General features: G+C 41.4%; 1 long non-coding RNA gene and 1 other non-coding gene across 2 annotated transcripts; one reads left to right on the top strand and one right to left on the bottom strand.

Annotated features, from left to right (window-relative positions):
- Positions 1 to 297: 297 nt before the first annotated feature.
- Positions 298 to 8,204, bottom strand: LOC149753662 (uncharacterized). Its single transcript, XR_016400211.1, has 2 exons — positions 8,094 to 8,204; positions 298 to 597 (listed from the first exon to the last, which is right to left on the bottom strand). It is a non-coding gene; the product is annotated as an uncharacterized LOC149753662 (long non-coding RNA).
- Positions 7,361 to 7,468, top strand: LOC148714083 (small nucleolar RNA R71). The gene has a single exon (XR_015982299.2). It is a non-coding gene; the product is annotated as a small nucleolar RNA R71 (small nucleolar RNA).
- Positions 8,205 to 24,575: the final 16,371 nt, after the last annotated feature.

Genomic DNA, 24,575 nt, shown 5'->3' on the forward strand with positions numbered 1-24,575 from the left:
GTAACTGACTTTTTAAAAGCGGGCAAGTGCGGGTGCGGAGAGGGAAGAGGAAAAAAAAAACTGACTCGGCCTGCTTCGTGCAGCGTGCTTGAAGTGACGAGCCCAAACGGGCTCGCGAGCTGCTCGGGCTCGAGCTCGAATTTAAACGAGCTTCATCTTAGGCTCGAGCTCGGGCTCGTTTGACTAACGAGCCGAGCTTTTACCGAGCCGAGCCCGAGCCGAGCTCGAGCAGCTCAGCTCGTTAACAGGCCTAGCATGAGGTTCGGGAGACTTTCTAGATCGCATCTGATCTTCAAATTTTATGTTCTTATAGTCATTTGAAAGCTCTGGAAGTCTAGTTTCCAACAAAATTTGAATCATCTCAATTGGACTTCTGTAGCTCCCGAAATCATCAAAATACTACACAAAGGTCTGATCTGTCAGGGCCCAGGCTGGCGGTTTAGGGAAACCTAACTTTGCAACTTCATAACTTTCTCTTTGGAGCTCCAATTGACCTGATTCTTGATGCATATGAAACTTCAACATGTCTACTTCATCTCCACTAAGTTTCATTTCATTCGGACTGCAATGGGATATTCAATCTTCTTAACTCCATTCCTACAATAAAATCACCAAAATCAATTAAGACTTGGACACTTTGTGAAGTAAAGTTCAGATTAGAAAAATATCATAAAAATATCCAAATCATGCTTAAGTCTTAACAATTTAGCTTAAAGTGGTAGTGTTAAAAGGTACATTTTCATGCACCTATCACACCTCCCAACCAGCTTATTGCTAGTCCCTAGCAATTTAAGCAAAGAAAAAGAACGGACTATATCCAACCCAGTGTAGACAGCTTTTGCATGAGCTAAGCAATAATATTCAAGTATAACAAATAAAGTACTCGCAAGAGATCAACAATACTATCAAAATCAGACCATCAAGAGCAACTCCCAGAATTCGTGTGTGTGTGTACTCTAAGCCGTAACCATCTTACCACCAACCCTGACACATACAACGTCGAGAACATTTCAAACAAAAGCTTCAACTCCATATCTCACAGGTATAATATTCAATAGTAGACTGGTGTAAGGGGTCTCTCTATGGAGTTGAGAAAGGGTGTTCACACAAATATATGAGAAGGCAAGCGTTCATGAACAAGCAACAAACAAGCATTGATCTTATGATAGGATCACCAACCATTGGGAACTCAACCATTCTTACCACAAACCCACTTAGGATCAAAAAGGTCAATAATAAAAGGTTGTAATGAGGCTAAAGTTAAGTAAAATAAAAATAATAAAAGGATGGATAAGAGAATTCAAAAGAACTTTCCAGTACATGCTAGAGGTCTTCACAAGATATAACATCAAGCACAACTTCCTCAAACCGCTTGTACCTTTTTTTTTTTCTTTTCTCTTTTTTTTTCCTTTTTTTTCATGCTAGTCATACCATTTGGTTATTTCATCAACAACTTCATACTAGCATTTTGAACCTGTGACAAGCAGTTTGGGAACCAATAGAATCATTTTCAGAATGGAGATTAGAGCCTGAGACATTTTCAAGGCCTGTGGTAATAGAAAGCTGAAGCTGCTGGTGGAGTTGATTTGTTTCTTTGTTTCTTTCTTTTTTTTTTTTCTTCTTCCTTTTTTTTTTTTTAACACAACCTTTGGTTGCAATTATGGAGTCCATTTCAGCAAACCTGCCAGCACCAATGAGAAACCACCACAGTACATCCCCTTTCTTGTCTTCATTATTTGCGGACCAATTATTTATCATCCCTAGCATGTACTTGAAAATAAAAGGTAGGAAAGATATAATAATTTAGGCTCAACTCCAATGTGGAGGGGGGGTAAGGACATATGGGTTTACAAAGGAAAGGGTTCTTTTTTTTTTCGGCTCAAAATGGCTTCTAATGGATAAAACATGGGTTAGCTTGAAAGGCTCAAACGTTCATCCTAAATTGACCTTCATCATCTCCTAAGTATAATCAACCAACATACCACAAACTGTGCAATAAAAATTCCCAATAGAGCAACCAATTCAAAAAAATCAATGAACGCATGCCACAAGTCTCTGAACATGATGAACTCTCTCTCTCTCTAATACTCACCAATGCGTAAATACTTAAGTTTGAGAGTTCTCTAATTGTATGCATTGAACATCCATCAAACCACAAGTCTTAGATGCGTGCATAAAAAAAGAATTCAAAGGGTGTCTTAATAGTGTGACTAAGATAGAAAAATTGACTCCAGCAAAAATACTCTGTAATCATTTGTTTTTTTTTTAAAGCAAATTCATGCAAAAACATATACACATGGGCTGCCCTCCCCCAACTAAAACATGACATTGTCCTCAATGTATGGAAATAAAAGCATAGAAAACAAAATAGGATAGAGGTCACCTGATTAGCGGAGCACAAATCCATGGTAAAAACAGGAAGCTGGCAAACCTGAAAATTAAACTAAGGAAACCAAACAAAATAAAACAAAACAGGCAAAAACAAAAACTGAAACAAAGACAAAATAAAGAAAAACAAAAAGAAACAAGGAAAAAGAGAAACGTACCTGCATGGGCATAGCATCACTGTTCGTAGACGGGGTCCATGAGAAGAATATCTTCCTCTACTGGAGCCTCTTTCTCAAGGACCGGCTTGAGTCTCTGGCCATTTACCTTAAGCATCCGACCATCTCTAGGATCTTCTATCTCTACCGCTCCATTCTCAAATGTATGCTTTACCACAAAAGGACCAGTCCACCTAGATCGTAATTTACTAGGGTGTTTATGAAGCCTAGAATCATATAAGTATACTCGTTGATTAGGTGCAAACATTTTTCTAAGAATATTTCTATCATGAAATGCCTTCATCTTAGCCTTGTAAATTTTAGAATTTTCATAAGCTTCATTTCGCAACTCTTCTAACTCGGTCATCTGGAACTTCCTAAGCTCACCGGCTTCAGGTAAATCAAAGTTAAAGTTCTTAATAGCCCAATAGGCTCTATGTTCTAGCTCTACCGGTAGGTGGCAAGGTTTACCAAAAACAAGCCTATAAGGTGACATGCCTAGGGGGGTCTTGAAAGCTGTACGGTATGCCCAAAGTGCATCAGTTAATCGCAATGACCAATCCTTTCGGTCGGGGTTAACCGTTTTCTCTAAAATACGCTTAATCTCTCTATTAGCAAGCTCTACCTGCCCACTTGTTTGAGGATGGTAAGCTGTAGAAATCTTATGCACCACCCCATACTTCCTCATCAATGCTTCAAAGGAAAGGTTACAAAAATGTGTACCCCGGTCACTAATGATAACACGTGGTGTACCAAAACGAGACAACACATTTTCCTTTAGAAATTTAATTACTGTCTTATTGTCATTGTTCCTACAAGTTGCAGCCTCTACCCATTTGGACACATAATCTACTGCAACAATAATATATAGATAACCAAAAGAAGGAGGAAACGGTCCCATAAAATCTATACCCCAGCAATCAAAAATTTCTATCACTAAAATTGGATTCAAAGGCATCATATTACGACGGGACAAAGCTCCTAATTTTTGACATTTCTCACAAGAACGACAATAAACATTTGTGTCTCGAAACAATGATGGCCAATAAAATCCACACTGCAAAATTTTTGCAGCGGTTTTCTTCATAGAGAAATGGCCTCCACAAGCTTGGGAATGACAGAATTCTAAGACACTTGCTATCTCATCATCTGGGACACATCTCCTCATAATTTGGTCAGGACAGTACTTAAAAAGATGTGGATCATCCCAATAAAAAGAACGTACCTCTGTTAAGAACTTCTGCTTATCCTGTGCATTCCAGTCTGATGGCATCTCACCTGTTACCAAATAATTGACAATATGTGCAAACCACGGCATGGAGGTGATAGAAAATAATTGTTCATCTGGAAAATCATCACGGATCGGTGGTGTATCTGTAGTATCCTCAAATATTAACCTTGAGAGGTGATCAGCCACCCCATTCTCTAAACCCTTCTTGTCCTTGATGGTTAGATTAAATTCCTGCAAAAGCAAGATCCACCTAATTAATCGCGCCTTAGCATCCTTCTTTGCGAGAAGGTACTTAAGGGCTGCATGATCTGTAAAAATTGTAATAGGCGAGCCAATCAAATAAGCACGGAATTTATCTAATGCAAATACTACAGCTAGTAGTTCTTTTTCAGTAGTAGAATAATTCATTTGAGCACTATTTAAAGTCCTACTAGCATAATAAATGACAAAGGGCTTTTCCTCTCTCCGTTGACCTAAGACAGCCCCTACTGCGTAGTCACTTGCATCACACATAATTTCAAAAGGTAAACTCCAATCTGGTGGCTGCATAATGGGAGCTGAAGTGAGCTTCCCAATAAGCGTTTGGAATGCCGCTTGGCACTCTTGTGTCCACTCAAATAGGGTATCCCTAACTAGAAGGTTACACAATGGTCTAGATATGGCAGAAAAATTCTGGATAAACCTCCTATAGAAACCAGCATGACCAAGGAATGATCTAACATCCTTCACAGTCTTAGGTGTGGGCAACTTAGAGATCAACTCAATTTTGGATTGATCAACCTCTATTCCCCTAGAGGAAACAATATGGCCCAAAACAATACCCGAAGGCACCATAAAATGGCATTTCTCCCAATTCAATACAAGGCCTTTTTCTTTGCAACGAGCTAGAACCCTTGTTAAATTAAACAAACATTCATCAAAGGAGTCACCAAAAACAGTCAAGTCATCCATAAACACCTCCATGCAATTCTCAACCATATCACTAAAAATACTCATCATGCACCTTTGAAAGGTAGCTGGAGCATTACACAAACCAAATGGCATACGACGAAATGCATAAGTTCCAAAGGGATATGTAAAAGTGGTCTTATCTTGGTCCTCTAAAGCAATTTCAATTTGATAATAACCAGAATAACCATCTAAAAAACAATAAAAGGGATGACCAGCTACACGCTCTAAGATTTGGTCGATGAATGGAAGGGGAAAATGATCTTTGCGAGTGGCAGCATTTAACTTCCTATAATCAATGCACATGCGCCACCCGGTTGCTGCTTTGGTAGGGACTAATTCTCCTACATCATTCTTCACTACTGTGACACCTGACTTTTTAGGAACTACCTGCGTAGGACTAACCCACTTGCTATCGGCAATCGGATAAATAATACCCGCATCTAACAGTTTTAAGACTTCATTTTTCACAACTTCTTTCATGGTAGGGTTTAGCCTGCGTTGGGGGTCTCTACGAGGGTTAGCTCCCTCCTCCAAGTGAATCCTATGAGAACAAATTAAAGGGCTGATGCCTTTAATATCGGCCATGGTCCAACCAAGTGCAGATTTATGCTCATTCAAAGTTGTAAGTAATTTTTTACCTTGTGATGCACTTAAGTCAGAAGAAATTATTACAGGAAAGGTATCACCTGGACCAAGAAATGCATGTTTTAAACCCTTAGGCAGTGGCTTTAACTCGACTTTTGGGGCTTCAATGGTAGATGGCTTCGGTTGTTCTCGCATCAAGGGCAGCTCCTCAAATCTTGGTTGCCATGTCCTCGTCCCATAATCCTGAGATGAATCAAAAACAGCACAAATATTAGTAACATCATTAGAGTCAAATGTGCTATCAAACCCAGAATTAATAAGAAAATATTCAAGAGGATCGGGCTCATGTTTTGTGATGGCTTCCTCTTGCATAAGTGTGTTTATCAGGTAAGTTTGGTGACACTCATCGTCCTCCTGTGGCTGTTTGCTTATGTGGAAGATATTGACCTCAAGGGTCATATGCCCAAAGGACAACTTCATCAATCCATTCCTGCAATTAATAAGAGCATTAGCGGTGGCAAGAAAAGGTCTACCTAAAATAATGGAGATTTTTGATTCAGAAATAACAACAGAGTGTGTGTCTAGAATCAAGAAATCAACAGGATAGTAAAATTTATCAACTTGAATTAACACATCCTCAACTATCCCCCTTGGTATCTTTACTGACCGATCAGCTAACTGTAAGACCACAGAGGTGGGTTTGATCTCTCCTAATCCCAATTGCAAGTAAACAGAATAAGGCATGAGATTGACACTAGCTCCCAAATCAAGTAAGGCCTGTGCAAACTCATGATTCCCAATAATACAAGAAATTGTGGGGCATCCTGGGTCCTTATATTTTGGTGGGATTCTCTGTTCAATCAAAGCACTTACTTGTTCCGTTAGAAAAGCTGTTTTCTTAACATGGTGTTTTCTTTTTACAGTGCACAAATCTTTAAGGACCTTTGCATAAGTTGGAACCTGTTTTATCACATGTAACAAAGGAAGATTAATTTTCACTTGCCTTAGGTTCTCTAGGATCTCGCTACTATGGTCCATAACTCTTGAGGTAGACTTGAGAGCTTGAGGAAAGGGCACTCTAACTGGACTCTTCACTATCTCTTCCTCTCTTGGAACATCAACTACATCACTACTCAACTTCTCTTGTGTGTCCTTAGGCTTGGGAACCCTTTCTATAACCTTACCACTTCGAGTAGTTATGGAATTAACCTCCTTAAGATCTTGCCTATCAGGGTTAGAAGTTTGTGCCATATGCTGACCTTGGGGATTGGGTTGAGCTTGCGATGGAAATTTTTCTCGCTCATTTACGGTTAAAGCACTAATCAACTTAGACACTTGACTCCTAATCTCTTTATTTTCCTCAACCACCTGAGTAATCATTGATTCAAACTTCTGGTTTGTCTTATTCTGAGCCTCAATAGAAGCATGTAGTGTGTCCTCTAAAGGATTCCTAGAAGATGGGGCATGGTATGGAGGTGTAGAATAAGCTCTAGGCAGCTGTGGTTGTGCAGGATGTTGCGGGTCAGATTTCCAACTAAAGTTAGGATGGTTCCTCCAACCAGGATTATAGGTATCTGAAAAGGGTGTAAAAGGCTTCTTGTACATACCTAGGGCATTACAATGTTCCTCATACACACCCCTCATTTCAGCAAATGTGGGGCAATCTTGAGCTAGGTGATCCACTCCACCACATACAAAACAGGGTCCATGGGACTCAACACGAGAAACAGTATGTGTAACCTTTGTATCCTTTGTTTTTAAGGCCTCTAACTCCCTAGTCAGAATTTCTATCCGGGCCTTGAGATTATCCTCCTCTCTAAGATGGTAAATTCCTCCATTAGAAGGAGTAGCTGTAGGTCGTGACCTACTAGTACTATCAGTCGCACTAGGTCCTGTCCAAGTATGAGCTTTCTCAGCTAGATCATTCAGGTACTCTATGGCCTCATCCGGATCTTTCTGCAAGAACTCACCATTACACATCATCTCTACAAATTGGCGCTCTCTAGGTGTAAGTCCCTCATAAAAGTAACTAACTAAACGCCAACTCTCATAGCCGTGATGAGGACACAAGTTCAACAAATCTTTAAACCTCTCCCACACCTGATACAAAGTCTCACTATCCTTTTGTGCAAAGGTTGAAATCTGTCTCTTCAAACCACTGGTCTTATGGTGGGGGAAGTATTTGTTAAAGAAAACCTGTGTCATCTCATCCCAAGATCCTATTGACCGCGGTCTCAGTGAATACAACCAACTTTTCGCTCTATCTTTCAGAGAAAATGGAAAAAACTTAAGTCTAACTGCATCTATTGTACCGGGTTGACTATGAAAAGTCGCCACTACCTCCTCAAACTCTCTAATGTGCACGTAAGGATTTTCATTCTCTAAGCCATGAAAGGTAGGAAGTAACTGTATCATTCCTGGTTTAAAATCCTGTTGTGGGACATTGGGTGGGAACATAATGCATGACGGTGTGGCTGTGCGTGTAGGATGGAGATAGTCCTGGAGAGTCCTAATGGGCTGATCTTCGTGATTGCTCATGGTGTTAGAATTAGATGGCGTATCGGGCAAATTCACAGGAAAAGTGTCAGGTTCTAATTCCGGTCTTCTTGCAAATCTACCTAACTCGTCTCTATGCCTACGCATGCAACACAAAATATATGTATATTATTTTTATTTTATTTTATTTTATTTTTTTTTGCACAATCAAATCAAAACTATGAATGAAATAAACTGAAGACAAAAAGCAAGAAAAAAAAAAAAAAAAGAAGAAGGAACGAGGTTACCGCTTTGACGAATTAATTCAGCAAACCTATTCCTTGAAGCGCTTCTTGTACCGTTCTCCCCGGCAACGGCGCCAAAATTTGATTACGCCCAAAGAATAACGCGGCTATCGCAGTATATATTGGGGTGTCGATTCCACAGGGAGAAGGTAGGAACACTAAAAGGAACTACAAAACTAAAAAGAAATATCAAAGCAGTAAAATATGATGTGAATGTTTAAAAGTAAATTGACAATTAGATTGTAGTAGTGAAAAGATGTGACCAGAATTAATGGCAGCAAAGCATCGGGAATTCCTCACTTGAATCAGGTAATTCCATTCATATTTGATCCATTGGATAACTCAATTAGAGATCATAGCACCAGATTCTCTAATTGGACGATATAGCATTACAATCAAAATATTTAGTGATAATTCTAGAAAATCATTCTCCTCTTTTAAAACCAAGGATTGTTATCCTTTTAGACTCAGATTCAAAGACAAAAATATACCCAATGGCAATATTTCAGCAAAAAATCACACTAACTGGATAAACAATCAAATCTAGATATAATCAAGCACCTCAACAATTCTATAGAAAAAGACATGGCTGAATCTATGAAAAGAATAGGTTCAAGATTATTCCAACACAAGAAAGATCTATGGATGAGAAATGATAAACAAAAATTGTATCAACATGAGAATCTATTACATAGATCAAATATAAATGAAACTACCATCATCCAAGCGAGTTCATCCCTAGCTTCACCAAAGAATTAGCTCTCCATGAATTTTTGGCTCCTCTTGATGATTTCTTTGTAATGCAGCCTTTTTTTTCTTTTTAGAACGGCGTGCTCCCCAAGTATATATATGATTTTGGGGCTAAAAACCCTAGGAAACACGACTTAGACACGTTTGCATGTGTTTTTCCGACTTTACCCTCGAGCACCAACGTCAGCATGAGGTTCGGGAGACTTTCCAGATCGCATCTGATCTTCAAATTTTATGTTCTTATAGTCATTTGAAAGCTCTAGAAGTCTAGTTTCCAACAAAATTTGAATCATCTCAATTGGACTTCTGTAGCTCCCGAAATCATCAAAATACTACACAAAGGTCTGATCTGTCAGGGCCCAGGCTGGCGGTTTAGGGAAACCTAACTTTGCAACTTCATAACTTTCTCTCTGGAGCTCCAATTGACCTGATTCTTGATGCATATGAAACCTCAACATGTCTACTTCATCTCCACTAAGTTTCATTTCATTCAGACTGCAATGGGATATTCAATCTTCTTAACTCCATTCCTACAATAAAATCACCAAAATCAATTAAGACTTGGACACTTTGTGAAGTAAAGTTCAGATTAGAAAAATATCATAAAAATATCCAAATCATGCTTAAGTCTTAACAATTTAGCTTAAAGTGGTAGTGTTAAAAGGTACATTTTCATGCACCTATCAGGACTCCATTGCTCCAGTCCTCCATCTTTCCCGAGAAGGGATCTCTCCCAGTCACCCCCTTGATAGGACTGAGGCCCTTACGACAATATTAGGGAGTCCTCCACAGTCCCCCATAGAGGAAGTGTTCGCAAATCAGCTGTCGGTTGAAATGCGGCTTCTCCTTAGTGTCATCTCTAGGACTCTCTTCCCAAAGATTGGCAGGTTTGACTTTATCTCTGAGAGGGACCTAGCCCTGATGTACCATATACTCTAGGACACTCCTATCAACTTTCCTAAACTTATCTACAAATATATCTGTGAACCCCTAGATAAGCCGAGGTTGAGTCTCCCTTACGGTATGCTTTTCACTCTCATCTTTAGGGAGTTAGATGTACCTATTCCTGAGGGGGAACCCTCTCGCTCACTGCGTCACACAGATCGCATGGGTGAGGGGACTCTTCATCGGATGGAATTTCATAAAGTTGAGAGAGTCTGGGTACGGAGACCATCCACTTCATCTGACCCAACCACTCATCACTCTCCTGCCTCTGACCATGACCAGGACCACTATACAGATCTTTCCATCCATCCTTCTACCTCTGGTCCTACACATACAGAGCCCTCCACCTCCACTGCCCCATCTTCTCAGCAGTAGCCACTGGAGGTCCGGATATCTTCTGAGCAGCTCCGAGAGTTGCGGCAGGAGATAGTGAGGGATCTGAAAGATAATCTGCTGAGGGAGCTCCGAGGTCCTCAGAGTGTTCCCTCCACCGAGCTAGTTCCCTCCTTAGCAGCCGTGACAGAGATGGTTGCAAATCTGAAGGAGGAGATATTCAACATTCGAAGCCTAGTTCAAGGTCAATACTGAAACATAAGTGACGTCAAGGACGACACAAGGGAGATGCGAGATAGCATCAGACATGAGCTAGGCAACCAGAGTCAGGGTGCAGAGAGACTAGCCAATGTACTGATCTTCAAACTTGACACCCTTCAGGAGAGTGTGAACAACATTTCTTCGACTCAGTCTAGAACCACCTCGGAGATTCTCGAACAACTGGGGAACATCAATGAGGGGTTAAGCATGGTCATCAAACACACTAGACTGAGCAAGGGAGCCACATCCTCCACCACAAAGAAACCCTAGTGTTTTTGTTCTTTTTACTTTATGATGTACAGTCCCTTGAGGACTTCTTTTGATATGTAATTACAATTGTACTCAAATTAGCATCAATACAATGAGTAGACACCTTCTTACAAAACTGTGCAATAATTTTCTGTGTTCTGCGCTTCTTTTTGCTATGATGACAAAAAGGGGGAGAAAATGATATGAATTGAAAATGTGATGTTTTGAAATGTAAAGAAAGAAAACCCTTAAAGCAAAATGTAATTTGTTCTAAGTGGATTCGATACCTCGAGGCTCATTATCTCTCTATTGGGGCTCCTAAAGGAGTAATCTCCAGAATCTATTCAACGGATATTCGGAGATTAATTGAATCATACTCAAGAATAAATTGTCAGACTTTCCCTCTAAAACCAAAAATTTAGCTCAAAAGCTTCAAGACATTAAAAGAAAATTCAGAGAATCTAAACAAAATTGAATGCATATATTGAGGGGGAGAATCTGAAATCTTAAGAAAGCAAAATCATTAACTACATATAAGCCAAACAATTGATTGCATGATATGAAGGCTTATATAATTCCAAATGAAAGGGGGAGCTTTAATTTCAGGATTTACCGATCCATACCTTTCAATTCTGGATAGATTAAAATAATCAGACATTTGAATTCATTTCAAAACTTTTACTGAATGACTGAGCAATTCACTTTAAAAATATTCAATGTTTTGTCATCATCAAAAAGGGGGAGATTGTGGAGTGATTGATTATAATCCTATTTGATTTTGATGAGCACAAAGCCATTGAGTATATTTTATGTTATACTAATGAATTCAATCCAGCATATCAGGCAAAATTTGTAAGAATCCTCTTTTGAGTGCAAGTGGAAATCAGCTTAAGTCAAGGGCTGAACCTCGAGTCGACTCCGGAGGATTTCGAGTCGACTCCAAGTGTTTCAGATGTTTTGGCACAGGCTCGAGATGACTCCGACACACTGCGAGTCGACTCCGACTGAGAACAGACAGCAGGACAGAAAGATAAATCTCAGACCCTGTCACCGAGTCGACTCCTGAAGAATTCGAGTCGACTCCGATGCTTGCCGAGTCGACCCCCGATAGTTTCGAGTCGACTCCAAGGAGTAATAGACAGAAAGACAGAGAAGTTGTTTTTGGACTCTGAGAGCCGAGTCGACTCCAAAAGAACTCGAGTCGACTCCAACGGTTGGCGAGTCGGCTCCAAAAAGTAAGAGTCGACTCTCAGAGGAATGCAAGATTAAAAGTCAGAGAGCCAACTTCGGTGTCTGAGAGCCGAGTCGACTCCAGCAAAGTCCGAGTCGACTCCGAGGCAGTTCAACTCCAAAGATAGAAGACCAATTTTTCAGGCTCTGAGAGCCGAGTCGACTCCAGCAAAGTCCGAGTCGACTCTGAGGCAGTTCAACTCCAAAGACAGAAGACCAGTTTTCAGGCTCTGAGAGCCGAGTCGACTCCAAGAGAATCCGAGTCGAGTCGAGGAAGTAAACCCGAAAGAAAGATCTTTGGATCCCTGAAAACGAGTCGTCTCCAGAAGGCAAAGTCGTCTCCGGATATTGGCGAGTCGACTCCAAGTTTGGCCGAGTCGACTCCAGAACGGGACAACACTTTAATTCAAATCCTGAACAGTGGGCGAGTCGTCTCCAGTAAAGCATGAGTCGACTCCAGCAACAGCCGAGTCGACTCCAGATCGAGCGAGTCGACTCCGATCCCAACGGACACTGTGTCAGGAGTTGCAGATTATGCAGAACGACCCTAAAAGTGAGTCTAACGGCTAGTTTTCTATGGGAATTGCTTAAATAGCCAGACTGAACAGTAATAGACACCAAGGGAGAGACTCCATTCAAATAAAAAGAGATTTCCACCTACCAAAGCTTAAAAAGAGTAACTACAAGAGAAAGAAGGAAGAAGTGCATTGAAGTCCATCCTCCAAACGTCTCCCTCGCATTCAAAGCTCCCCTTCTGACAGCAAATCTTCAGCACATTCAAGAGGAGTTGCAGAGTTTGAGAAGCCCCTTTCTCCACATCCAAAAATCTGTTTGAGGGCTTCTAACTCTTCTTTGTTCATATTGGATATATACTGTTGCCCAGATAGACAACCCAAGAGGGGGGTGTGAATTGGGTTTTAAAATAATTTGAATAATTAAAACGATGTGGTTGACTAATTAAAAACTATTGCAAGTTATCTAATTAATGCTAAGTGCTGTGAGTGATGTGAGGGGAAGAAGAATAGAGACAATCCAACACAAACATAAGGTTTTATAGTGGTTCGGAGCTAACCCTAGCTCCTACGTCCACTCCCCAAGTCTCACTTGGGAATTCACTATAACCCCCTTGGATTACAGCCGGTTGTTTTCCAAGCTCACAACCAAACTTGTTGTTTTACGAGCTCACAACGAACTCGGTCGGTTTTCCCAGGCTCACCGACTAGAACCGCCCCGATTGTTTTTCCGGGATCACAATCAAACCCTTACACACGTTGGTTTTAACTCGGGTCACCAACCAACCTCAATCCCCTTGATTCAATCTCCGATTGAACTAAGTAAATACAAGTTGTAGAAAGAAAACAGAAAATGAGCTTCTCAAAAAGCAGATGAAAACAATATGAACAATGAATGAAGTTAAGAAGCCTCAAACGCTTTTAGATTGGAGATGAGGAATGGCTTCTTAAACTTCTGGTCTCCTCTTGAAAGAGTAGTCGACTTGAATGCAGGAGAAGGAGGCTTTAATTGCTGGGAAGATGTAGTTGGAAGCAGTAAATGCAGATCTTCCTCTTTTTCGTTGAAGAGCACGTTGCAGAGCTTGAGTGCTTGATTAGTTGGAGTGGAATGGTTGTTCTCTTTTTTGCTACAGTCTTCTGTGGCTATTTAAACCAACCCCTACGGAAACTAGCCGTTAGACACCTTTTTCTGCCCGTTCTGCACACTCTGCACAGCCTGACAATGTGTCCGTTGGTGGGTTGGAGTCGACTCGCGCGATCAGGAGTCGACTCGTCTGTAGCGGGAGTCGACTCATACTTTTCCGGAGTCGACTCGGCAACTGTTCCAGATTTGAATTAAAGTTGCCTTCACGACTGGGAGTCGACTCGTCTTGACCTGGAGTCGACTCGTCAACTTCTGGAGCTGACTTGGCAATTTTGGAGTCGGCTCATCCACTGAAGTCCGTGGATCCAATTTTGAATTTTGTCCACTCGAGTCGACTCGACTGTCCTGGGAGTCGACTCGAATCTCAGAGCCCGAACTCCCGATCCTCTGTCTTTTGGCTCGTCCAGTCTTGGAGTCAACTCGAACTTCCTTGGAGTCGACTCGGCTCTTAGTTTCCGAAAGATGGTCTTCTGCCTTTTGACGTGAAGCTGTCTTGGAGTCGACTCGAGCTGTCTGGGAGTCGACTCGAATCTCAGAGGCAGTAACTTGGTTTTCTGTCTGTCTTGGGGTCGCGGTGTATTGGAGTCGACTCGCGTATTGCGGGAGTCGACTCGAATCTCAGAGTCCATAAAATGCTCTCTGACTTTTTCTTTGTGTACCGCTGAGAGTCGACTCTTGCTTTCTCTGGAGTCGACTTGCTACCTATCGGAGTCGACTCGCGTTCCACTGGAGTCGACTCGAATCTCAGACCCGAAAACTGTTCTCTGACTTTTCTGCCTGTGACTGCTTGGAGTCGACTCTTACTTCCTTGGAGTCGACTCGGTGAACATCGGAGTCGACTCGCGCACTTCGGGAGTCGACTCGCTGACAGGTTCTGAGTTAAAGCTTTCTGTTCTTCTGTCTGTTCTCAGTCGGAGTCGACTCGTACTTATCTGGAGTCGACTCGAGCTCGTGCTAGTGAACTTGATACGCTTGGAGTCGACTCGTGATACTCGGGAGTCGACTCGAGTCTCAGACATTGGTTCAAACAGACTCCTTAACTTATCCAAAAATTATGAACCAAGTCTTGGGACACTTAGACAGGATTTTCACTGAAACACTCAATTGAATTCATTAGTAATCAAAAGATATACTCAAATGCTTTGAGCTCATCAAAATCAAATGGGGTTTTAATCAATCACTCCACAATCTCCCCCTTTTTGATGATGACAAAACTTTGAGTATATGTAAAATGAATTGCTCAATAAATAATGAAATAAAATCCATAAATGAATTCAAATGTCTGGTAATTCAATTTATCCAAGCTTTGAAAGGAGTGAAACAATAAATTTCGGAGTTAAAGCTCCCCCTTTCATTTGGAATTCTATAAGCCTTCATATTATGCAATCAATTGTTTGGCTTATATGTCATTAATGATTTAGTTTGATTAAAATTCAGATTCTCCCCCTCAACATATGCATTCAACTATGTTTTGATTCTCTGAATTTCCTTTTAATGCTTTGAAGTTTTTGAACTGAATTTTTTGTATTTAGAGGGAAAATCTGTCAATTTGTTCTTGAGTAGAATTCAGCTAATCTCCGAATATCCCTTGAATAGATTCTGGAGATTACTCCATTAGGAGCCCCAAAAGAGAGATAATGAGCCTCGAGGTACCGAATCCACTTAGAACAAATTTGTGTGTTTTAAGAGTTTATCTTTCCATTGATTCCTTTTACATATTTTATGCATATTTCTCCCCCTTTTACATATTTCTCCCCCTTTTTGTCATCATATCAAAAAGGAGGTAATCAGAACACACAATCAAACATAGATCAAAAGGCACAGTATTGAAGAAAAATGCGGCTACTCATTGTATTAATTTGTATGTAAGTACATTTCAGAATACAATAAGTAAAGCAAAACAATACATGTCAAAACAAAACACAAAAAGTAGCTATGGTCTCCTCGAGGATGTAGCTCCTCCTCTCGAGGATGTGGCTCCTCCTCTCGAGGATGTGGCTCCTCCTCTCGAGGATGTGTCTCCTCGAGGCATGCGCTCCACGAGTGATTGGACCGCATTGGTGACGTTCTCGAGCTGGCGAATGATGGCCTGGATGGCCCTGCTCTGTGTCGTATCCAGCTCGAGCACCGACTTCTGCAGTTCGTCCAGTTTGTAGATGAACACATTCGACAAGCGCTCGGCCCCTGCGGTGGTGGTGGACATGTCACGGCCGATGTCATCCCGCATCTGTCGAGTGGTGCTCGTGACCTCACTCATGCTGTGGAACTGGGCCTGTATCAAGGTCCTCATGTTGTATATCTCTTGCCGCACCTCAGCCGTCATGTCTGTCACGGCTGTCAGGGAAGGGACCAATGCGGAAGATGTGGGCGCAGGAGAGGGAGTAGGCACCGAACCTCGGAGCTCCCGAAGCAACTCATCCCTCAGATCTCGGACTATCTCCTGCCGCAGCTCCCGGAGCTGCTCAGGATCAATGCGGACCTCCATGGGTGGTGGAGCCGAGGAGGAAGGTCCAGCGGAGGTGGTAGGAGCAAGAGTGGATGGAAGATCTGGTAAGTCTGGAAAGTCAGAGTCTGGCTCAGGACTGGGGGAAGGTCTGGTGGTCTGTGTGGTGAGGGTAGACTTCCTAACCCAAATCCCCTCTCTCTTCCGAAACCCCATCCTGTGTAGGGTCCCCGGACACATGCGATCAGTCCATCGCAATGCGCGAAAGGGTTCCCCCTCAGGGATAGGAATCTCGTACTCCCTAAATAATAATGTGAAGACCATGCCGTAGGGTAGGGTGAGCCTAGGTCTGTCTAGTGGCTCACACATGTATCGATATATGAGTTTGGGGAAGTTGATTGGGGTGTCATGAAGCATATAGAACATCAGAGCTAGGTCTCTCTCATTTACAAAATCAAATCTCCCTGTCTTAGGGAAGATGGACCTAGACAATATACTCAAGAGGATCCGCACCTCAATCGGTAGTGAGCTAGCGGATACCTCGTCTAGAGGTGACTGGGGTGGATGTCCTAGAACGGCCGTAAGGGCCTCAACCCTATCCTCAGGGTGTGCGGGAGCCACCCCTGCTAATGGAATGTGGAGGATGTGGGCAATAAGATCCTCCGTGACACGCAAAGGGACACCGGCTACTGTGCCCTCGATACCCCCATCTCCCCGATGGACGGTACCGTAAAACTCTCTAACAAGGCCAGGGTAAGTGGGGAGATCTAAGGTGAGGAAGTACTCTAAGCCCTGGGCCCTGAGTCTATCACCTATAGTGAACCCTTTCCGGGAGAGATAGTCGAAGTCGACATATCTCCCGGTGGTGACGGCCTTCCCGGCTAATGGCCTCGCGGGAACCGCCCTAGGCGGGGAACGAGCCGGAGGTGGTTGCCTCGCGGGATCGTGCCGCGCCTTGGAGCGCCGCTCGGGACCGGCCTCGGGTCGGGACCTCTTCCTAACTACGGTCTTACGCGGCATTTTGACCTAAACAGAGAGGAAAAAACCTAGAGGACGGTGAAAGACCGACGGAAAAGACTCGGAACCGACCGGGAATGACCTAGGAAGGGAGGAGAACTCAATGTCCGGCGAAGAATCGACGGGAAAATGGCTTGGAGACGATCGGGGACGACCTAGGAGTCGGCTCTAGGGTTTTTTGAACAGTGGCGGCTTGAAAGAAAAGTGTTTTCGAAACGACAAATCTAGGGTTAAAAAGTCGGATCCCGACTGCGAGTCGACTCCACTGAGTCGCGAGTCGACTCGACCTCGAGTCGACTCCAGAATATGCGCGAGTTGACTCTCCTTATGCGCCTGTGGACCTCGAGTCGACTCCCGACAGTATGCGAGTCGACTCCCCCTCTGCTGCCATCTTTGCGAGTCGACTCCCGCCAATGCGCGAGTCGACTCCCCCTTAGGAGCCGGCTCTGAAACTTACTCGAGTCGTCTCTAACTTTGGCACGCACCTAAAAATCATGCTACATTCGTGCCAAATGAGGGAAAAACACTAAAGTATGATCTGATTTGATGATCAGGGAAAAGAAACTCTATTTTAACCACAATCTAATCATCAAAATCAATGAATCTAGTGGAAACTACCACTAGGATGGATCAATCACTCCTAATCCCCTCCTAAGCACACTAAACCTCTCTTCACTTAGAGGTTTTGTAAAAATATCTGCTAATTGATCATCAGTACAAACAAATTGGAGTGTCACATCACCATTCAATACATGGTCTCTTATGAAGTGATGTCTTATCTCAATGTGTTTAGTTCTTGAATGCTGAATTGGATTTTTAGTTAGATTAATGGCACTTGTATTATCACAATTAATGGGAATTTTATCTTGCTTAATGCCATAATCTTCTAGTTGTTGTTTAATCCACAAGATTTGAGCACAACAACTCCCGGCTGCAACATATTCAGCTTCAGCAGTAGATAATGCAACCGAATTTTGTTTCTTGCTAAACCATGAGATTAAGTTTTCTCCTAGAAATTGACATGACCCGCTGGTGCTTTTTCTATCAAGTTTACATCCAGCAAAGTCTGAATCTGTGTATCCTATTAAGTTTAGGCTAGATTCTTTAGAGTACCATAATCCTATATTCTTAGTTCCTATTAAGTATTTAAAAATTCTCTTAACTGCAACTAGATGTGATTCCTTAGGATTAGCCTGATATCTAGCACACATGCAGACACTAAACATAATATCAGGTCTACTTGCAGTAAGATACAATAAAGATCCTATCATACCTCTATACAGTTTCTGATCTACAGATTTACCTGATTCATCTTGGTCTAATTTGCATGATGAGCTCATGGGGGTGCTGATTGACTTGTTTCCCTCCATTTCAAACTTCTTGAGCATCTCCTTGATATATTTGGCTTGATTGATGAAGATGCCTCCTTCAGACTGTTTGATTTGAAGCCCAAGGAAGTAGTTCAGCTCTCCCATCATGCTCATCTCAAATTCACTCTGCATCAAATCAGCAAATTCTTCGCAGAGGCGATTGTTAGTAGCACCGAAAATGATATCATCAACATAAATCTGTACTAGTAGCATATCTTGGTTTTTCTTTTTCAGAAATAGTGTTGTATCTACATTACCCCTAGAGAACTCATGTTCTAGTAGGAATTTGCTAAGCCTCTCATACCATGCTCTAGGTGCTTGTTTTAAACCATAAAGTGCTTTGTTCAGTTTATATACATGATTAGGGTATTGATGATTTTCAAAACCAGGAGGTTGTTCTACATATACCTCCTCATTTATATACCCATTTAAAAATGCACTTTTTACATCCATTTGAAATAGTTTGAAGTCCTTAGAGCATGCATATGCTAATAATAATCTAATAGCCTCAAGTCTAGCTACAGGAGCAAAGGTTTCATCAAAATCTATACCTTCTTCTTGATTATAACCCTTTGCTACTAGTCTAGCCTTATTCCTTATAACAATTCCATTTTCATCAAGTTTATTTTTATAAATCCATTTAGTACCTATAATCGGATATTCAGACGGTCTCTCTACTAGATTCCATACCTTGTTTCTAGTAAATTGGTTTAACTCTTCTTGCATTGCATTTATCCAATTTACATCTTTTTCAGCTTCTTCTATGTGTTTGGGCTCAAAATGAGAAACAAAGGCTAGATGATTATTTAAGTTCCTAAGGGATGCCCTAGTCCTAATAGGTTGAGATGGATCATCTAGAATTAATTCCTTAGGATGCCCGTGAGCATACCTCCAAGCTTTAGTTAGTCCATGATCCACAATAGCCTCTTGGCTTGATGATGCATCTTCAATTAATTTTTGATTATCATCTTGTAATGTCATCTCATCTATCTTTTCTTCAAGAATTTCAGCATCATCATCAAAATTAACTCTCTTGCTAGAAGTGATGTCACTAGAATCATCAAATACAACATGTATAGATTCTTCTATAACTAGGGTTCTTTTATTAAAGACTCTATAGGCTTTGCTAGTTGTAGAGTACCCCAAGAATATAGCCTCATCAGATTTTGAGTCAAATTTTCCTAGATTATCTTTTCCATTATTATGAACAAAACACCTACATCCAAAAACATGAAAGTAGTTTACCTTTGGTTTTCTATTTTTCCAAAGTTCATAAGGTGTTTTCTTTATAATGGGTCTCAATAAAACTCTATTTAATATATGACAAGAAGTATTAATGGCTTCTCCCCAAAAGTACTTAGGGAGGTTACTTTCACATAACATAGTTCTAGCCATTTTCTCTAGAGTTCTATTTTTCCTTTCCACAACTCCATTTTGTTGTGGTGTCCTAGGTGCAGAAAAATTATGAGTTATCCCCTTTTTACTACAAAACTCATCAAATAAATGATTCTCAAATTCGGTTCCATGGTCACTTCTAATAGCTATGACTGAAGTATCTCTAGCATTTGTTACTTCTTTGTGAAATTTCTTGAAGACTGAAAATGCTTGATCCTTATGACTTAAGAACATGACCCAAGTGTATCTAGAATAATCATCTACAATAACTAGACCATATTTATTTCCACCTAGACTTGTGGTTCTAGTTGGTCCGAATAGGTCCATGTGTAGTAGTTCTAGAGGTCTAGAGGTAGAGATACAATTGATAGATTTAAAGGAGTTCCTTGATTGTTTGCCAAATTGACATGCTTCACATATTTTATTCTTTTCAAACTTTAGTTTTGGCAAACCTATTACGGAATCTCTCTTAACTAGTTTTGATATTGTGTCCATGCTTGTATGACCTAACTTACGGTGCCATAACCAACTAGCATCATTGTCCTTAGTTTCATTAACAACTAAGCATGGGTTGTGTTTGGCAAGATCCTCAAGATCTATAACATACACATTCCCACGTCTTATTCCTTTAGAAACTAAACTATTGTCATTTGAGTTGGTTATGATGCATAGTGATGGTTTGAACAAAACATCAAAACCTCTATCACACAATTGACTAATGCTAAGTAAATTATGCTTAAGACCATCAACATATCTAACATTATCAATAAAAGTAGAAGGGGTGATTTGAACTTTACCAATACCAATGATGTGACCTTGGTTGTTGTCTCCAAAAGTCACAGCACCTCCCTTCTTATCTTCAAGGGTGAAAAATTGATCTTTGTCACCCGTCATGTGCCTTGAGCAGCCACTATCCAAGTACCAGCAGTTTTTGTTGACCTTGGCTGCAAGACACTCCTACACAAGCAAATCATGTCATCTTAGGTACCCAAGTTTTCTTGGGTCCTTCATGGTTAGTCAAGTTGGTTCCTTTTGGAACCCATACCCTTTTAATTTTTCTTTTTGTTTTATTTTTTCTAAAATTACACACATTCGCTTTATGACCTATAGTACCACAGCAAAAGCAAGTTATTTTCTTAGTTTTAGTTTCCCCAGCTTTAACAAAGAAGTTACTAAGAAGTTTTTGTTTATTTCTTGGTTTGTACCCTAAACCCGCTTTATTAAATACGGCTCGTTGACTATTAAGTATCATGTTTAATTTTTCAGAACTATATGTAAATTTTTCAACTAAGGGTTTGTATTTGTTAAGTTCTTTAGTTAGAGTTTGATTTTCTGCTTTTAGGTCATTAAGTTCTTTTGTGAGATCCTTATTTAAGATTTGTTTATGATTTTTAAGTTCTGAAAGTTCCTTAGTTAGTTTTTCATTATCTTTAGTTAAGGTACTAGTCTTTTGAGTTAAAAGTTGGTTGCTTGTCTTAAGTTCTATATTTTCTTTGATGATTAAATCCTTATCCTTAACTAATTTATCGTATTTATGTAGGTATGATTGATTAGCTATTTTTAGTTCTTTATTCTTAAGATTTATGGCCTTATATTCTACCATTAATTCATTAAATGCATCATAAAGTTCATCAAAAGAAAAATCAGGATGCGTATCGGAAGTTACCTCGTTTTCATTGGCCATGAAGCAGAAATTGGCCTTCTCTTCTTGTTCATCATCTGATGAGGAGGATGATGAGTCGGAGTCGGATAGTGTTGTGACAAGAGCCTTCTTCTTCTTGTACTTACTCCCCTTCTTCAGAAAGGGGCACTCAGCTCTTATGTGACCCGGCTTCTTGCACTCGTAACACCCAATCCCCTCATTTTCCCTTTCCTTACCTTTGTCCTTGCGGTAGGAATTTGAGGGGCCTCTCCTTTGATGATAGGACTTCTTGTGGTTGATGAATTTCTTGAACTTGCGCACAAGAAGAGCCTCACCATCATCTTCCTCATTCTCTTCTTCGTCACTGCTGCTACTGCAAGACAAGTCCTTGTTAGATGAAGTAGACTTAAGAGCTATTACCTTTTTCTTGTGGGAGGACTCCTCCTCGTTGTGTTGCTTCATGGTTAGCTCGTGCGTCATTAGGGATCCAAGAAGCTCCTCAAGTGGTAACTTGTTCAAGTCCTTGGCTTCTTGGATTGCCGTCACTTTAGCTTCCCATGACCTTGGTAGACAACGAAGGATTTTCCTGACAAGCTCACTGTTAGTATAGTTCTTGCCAAGGCTTTTTAGGCCATTGACAATGTCAGTAAACCTAGTGAACATGCATGTGATTGTTTCATTAGAATCCATTTTAAATAGTTCATACTTATGAACCAAAATATTTATTTTGGATTCTTTGACTTGATTCGTGCCCTCATGGGTCACTTCAAGTCTGTCCCAAATCTCTTTTGCAGAATTGCAAGTTGAGATCCTATTGAATTCATTTCTATCTAAGGCACAATAAAGCACATTCATAGCTTTAGAGTTTAGTTGTGCCTTTCTCATATCATGTTCATCCCAATCCTTTTCTAGTTTGGGTACCGTGACATCCTCTACATATATGGATGGGATGTATGGCCCATTTACTACAATGGTCCACATCTCATAGTCTTGGGCTTGGATGAATATTCTCATCCTAGCCTTCCAATATGAGTAGTCGGATCCATTAAAGAATGGGGGTCTTTGGGTGGACTGACCCTCAATGTGGGAAGATCCAAATGGGGTTGTCATTTCGATCTTTTACTCTTGGGTAGAAGAGTTTAGGCTCTGATACCACTTGTTGCCCAGATAGACAACCCAAGAGGGGGGGGTGAATTGGGTTTTAAAATAATTTGAATAATTAAAACGATGTGGTTGACTAATTAAAAACTATTGCAAGTTATCTAATTAATGCTAAGTGCTGTGAGTAATGTGAGGGGAAGAAGAATAGAGACAATCCAACACAAACACAAGGTTTTATAGTGGTTCGGAGCTAACCCTAGCTCCTACGTCCACTCCCCAAGTCTCACTTGGGAATTCACTATAACCCCCTTGGATTACAGCCGGTTGTTTTCCAAGCTCACAACCAAACTTGTTGTTTTACGAGCTCACAACGAACTCGGTCGGTTTTCCCAGGCTCACCGACTAGAACCGCCCCGATTGTTTTTCCGGGATCACAATCAAACCCTTACACACGTTGGTTTTAACTCGGCTTACCAACCAATCTCAATCCCCTTGATTCAATCCCCGATTGAACTAAGTAAATACAAGTTGTAGAAAGAAAACAGAAAATGAGCTTCTCAAAAAGCAGATGAAAACAATATGAACAATGAATGAAGTTAAGAAGCCTCAAACGCTTTTAGATTGGAGATGAGGAATGGCTTCTTAAACTTCTGGTCTCCTCTTGAAAGAGTAGTCGACTTGAATGCAGGAGAAGGAGGCTTTAATTGCTGGGAAGATGTAGTTGGAAGCAGTAAATGTAGATCTTCCTCTTTTTCGTTGAAGAGCACGTTGCAGAGCTTGAGTGCTTGATTAATTGGAGTGGAATGGTTGTTCTCTTTTTTGCTACAGTCTTCTGTGGCTATTTAAACCAACCCCCACGGAAACTAGCCGTTAGACACCTTTTTCTGCCCGTTCTGCACACTCTGCACAGCCTGACAATGTGTCCGTTGGTGGGTTGGAGTCAACTCGCGCGATCAGGAGTCGACTCGTCTGTAGCGGGAGTCGACTCATACTTTTCCGGAGTCGACTCGGCAACTGTTCCAGATTTGAATTAAAGTTGCCTTCACGACTGAGAGTCGACTCGTCTTGACCTGGAGTCGACTCGTCAACTTCTGGAGCTGACTTGGCAATTTTGGAGTCGGCTCATCCACTGAAGTCCGTGGATCCAATTTTGAATTTTGTCCACTCGAGTCGACTCGACTGTCCTGGGAGTCGACTCGAATCTCAGAGCCCGAACTCCCGATCCTCTGTCTTTTGGCTCGTCCAGTCTTGGAGTCGACTCGAACTTCCTTGGAGTCGACTCGGCTCTTAGTTTCCGAAAGATGGTCTTCTGCCTTTTGACGTGAAGCTGTTTTGGAGTCGACTCGAGCTGTCTGGGAGTCGACTCGAATCTCAGAGGCAGTAACTTGGTTTTCTGTCTGTCTTGGGGTCGCGGTGTCTTGGAGTCGACTCGCGTATTGCGGGAGTCGACTCGAATCTCAGAGTCCATAAAATGCTCTCTGACTTTTTCTTTGTGTACCGCTGAGAGTCGACTCTTGCTTTCTCTGGAGTCGACTTGCTACCTATCGGAGTCGACTCGCGTTCCACTGGAGTCGACTCGAATCTCAGACCCGAAAACTGTTCTCTGACTTTTCTGCCTGTGACTGCTTGGAGTCGACTCTTACTTCCTTGGAGTCGACTCGGTGAACATCGGAGTCGACTCGCGCACTTCGGGAGTCGACTCGCTGACAGGTTCTGAGTTAAAGCTTTCTGTTCTTCTGTCTGTTCTCAGTCGGAGTCGACTCGTACTTATCTGGAGTCGACTCGAGCTCGTGCCAGTGAACTTGATACGCTTGGAGTCGACTCGTGATACTCGGGAGTCGACTCGAGTCTCAGACATTGGTTCAAACAGACTCCTTAACTTATCCAAAAATTATGAACCAAGTCTTGGGACACTTAGACAGGATTTTCACTGAAACACTCAATTGAATTCATTAGTAATCAAAAGATATACTCAAATGCTTTGAGCTCATCAAAATCAAATGGGGTTTTAATCAATCACTCCACATATACGCTTTTCAAGAAGCTATCCTTGTACTCTTTTCAAACTGCTTTTCTTACTTGATTCAATCAGG

Source organism: Phoenix dactylifera, chromosome 4 (assembly GCF_051530095.1).
Source record: "Phoenix dactylifera cultivar Ajwa chromosome 4, Ajwa_hap1_PhDact_Kaust_v1.1, whole genome shotgun sequence".
In the NCBI taxonomy this organism is placed as follows: Eukaryota; Viridiplantae; Streptophyta; class Magnoliopsida; order Arecales; family Arecaceae; genus Phoenix; species Phoenix dactylifera.